Source organism: Echinops telfairi, unplaced genomic scaffold (assembly GCF_000313985.2).
Source record: "Echinops telfairi isolate 266 unplaced genomic scaffold, ASM31398v2 ScPeMD7_7458;HRSCAF=8496, whole genome shotgun sequence".
Lineage (NCBI taxonomy): Eukaryota > Metazoa > Chordata > Mammalia > Afrosoricida > Tenrecidae > Echinops > Echinops telfairi.
The window spans coordinates 14619273-14621945 of record NW_022111358.1 but is presented as its reverse complement, the minus strand read 5'-3'; the positions used below and the strand labels follow the sequence as shown (position 1 = coordinate 14621945).

General features: G+C 31.1%; 1 protein-coding gene across 1 annotated transcript in view; it reads left to right on the top strand.

Annotated features, from left to right (window-relative positions):
• Positions 1-2673, top strand: part of VMP1 (vacuole membrane protein 1) — a 115339-nt gene that overhangs the window by 74062 nt on the left and 38604 nt on the right. The window lies entirely within an intron of this gene.

Genomic DNA, 2673 nt, shown 5'->3' with positions numbered 1-2673 from the left:
GCGGGGTCAGATCAGGCGCAATTCCCACACTGTGTCACTGGTGTTGTCCCCCGCAGATTTTCTGTACTTTTAAAGAGATCCTTTCATCATGAGAATGAAAACATTTGCTGTTAACATTTGAGGTGTGGCTTCATACGATTTATACCCACGTTGACACCTGTAGATTCGATGAGGAGTGTGTTGCAAGCTGACCATGATTAACCTTGCAGTGTCTCTTCCTCTTCCTCATAATTGTTTTTAGGAGAAGTATTGGAAACAATAGTGAACCAATAGTCATATTTTAAGCTTTATCAGATTTTCTTTAACTTGTCTCTTTATAGTCACTGAGAAAATGCTCACTGAGAAAATGCTCTCTTACAGAATCGGATTGGATACATACAAGGGAATAAGAAGGAATTTCATTTACGCTATTAACTGTTTACTTCTATGGAAAAAGAAAATAGTATATGATTATTAATTATAATCACATGATACCTATTTAGGTAGAGCTTGAGAAACTTTCTTTTTAGGAAGCTTTTCTTTTAGGAAGCTTTCTTTGGCATTTCAATTGTGAAATAAGTAAAGGTTGTGAAATCTGAATCCAGAGAAATGAAACTATTAAAAGGAGTTTATTTTTCATTGCACAGATTTTTTTGAAAATGTGGAGACACAGTTGAGGAAGTAATCAAATTGAACTTGCTTCACTGTCCCCACAAACACACGAAATTAGTACATGAAGGATTAATTTCCTTTTCTATTTAACTTGATCATTGTGGTACCCAATGTACTAATTTTAAAAAATCCTTCTGTTTTTCCCGATATTTAGGATATTATTAAATTGATATTGTTGTTTATTACTGGTACACCTTTGTTGTCTTGTTCATTTTACTTGAAAGCCTAAAAAGTAATAACAATATTTGTTTAAAATAGTCATTTAAAGTTTTTGGAGCAGTTTTTTGCTTTATTTTATTTTTTATGGTGGTGTTGCTTCTGTATATAAATTAAGTTTATGTAGAAATAATGTTCACACAGTGGAAATTCTCCCTCTATTTATTTTTTAGGCAAACAGGAACAAAATAGTTGAATACACAAATCAATATAGTAAGACATAAAGAGCTGTCAAAATTTAAGGACTAGAGAGTTTTTAATTTTACAGATCAACAATGGAAGTAAAATTCAACTTAATATATAGGATATCTTAAGAAAATAAAAAGATTAAAGTTTTTGATAAAATTATATTAAGTGGAGAGCTTAAACCATGCCATTAAGTTTACATATATGACTTTAAAAGTGAAAGTTTTAAATTAACAAAATATTACAGTTTATGGAATATAAACTAAATTGTTCTTACTCTGAAAAATTTCATAAATGATACAAATACTAGTTCGGTGCTTCTATGACTTACGTGCTCACTGCACTGACAAAGAGAAAAACAAATCAAGAACTTACCCCTTTTCAAGTTGCACATTTTTCTAATCTTGGGTTTCTTTAATGAAAATAATTATGTAGATTTGATATGGATTTGATTTAAATGAATATTATTTCATTGTTTAATATATGAATGTTTTAATTCCAAGAATATTGTGAAAGATCTGGAGGGAAAGTTTAATAGGAACTGAAAGTAGCATGGTCACTGTGTATTGTAAAACACAATGAATTTTAAAAATCCATTTCAGTAGATCACTTTCCGTCTTTAAAAAAAAAGTAAAACTCCCTTTTACTAGGACATATGACTTGTTTTCCTTGTAGGATATGCCAGCTTCAAATTAATTTTTTTTTGAAGTAGACTAACTCTTCACTGAAATACAGATTCTTAAAATATCTTTAAGAATACCTGATGATCGCCCCCAATAAAATGATTTTTTTAAAAAAGAATAACTGATGATGGGCACTCAGGCTTCTAAAAGTAGAAGAAATATATTTCTTTTGTCCTTAGTTAATTTCTATTAAGTGAAGCGATTCTGTCCAAAGACAATAAAATGTAAGTTCTTATCCTTTTACTCTGTATAATAGTCACTGTATTGCGCTGCTTTCTTCCTCAGGGTAGTCTTTAAAATATTAATTCTTTGATTTTCTGTAGTCCTAAATATCATTATCAGGAGCCCTGACTGTGGTATAAAACTGTACAGCTAACCACCAGGTTGGCAGTTCAAGCGCACCGGCCACTCCACTGGAGTAAGATAGGTCTGACCTACTCCCATAAAGACTGTACAGCCTGGGAACCCTGTACAAGGCTGCTGTTAGCTGCAAAGGACTAGGTCGCAGTGGGGTTGGGTTCCATTATATTTTGTTTGTGAGGTTACTTGCATATTCTTTAATTATTATTTTTACTACATGAACCAATTGATATAATCATACCTCTTTTCTAATTGAAATTAGTGAGTGTGTGTAATCTAGTCGACAATGTAAAACAACAGCAGTATCTTAGCCTCTTGTTTAGGTACGTTTCTAAAGCATTAAAATTAGTTAAACAACAAAAAGACAAGCATACCAAACTTACATATAATAATGCTTGTTTGCTCTTGACTACATACTTTTATGCAGAAAAAAAATATATTGATTGAGAGCTACATAACATTTGTCTTACTTGAAAGTTATAACATTTGTCTTAACTTGAAAGATTTGTTATGAAAATTGTCTTCAGGATAAAATTTGTCTAGGTTAATTGTTTTACTTTTTATTAGCAATTGAGTG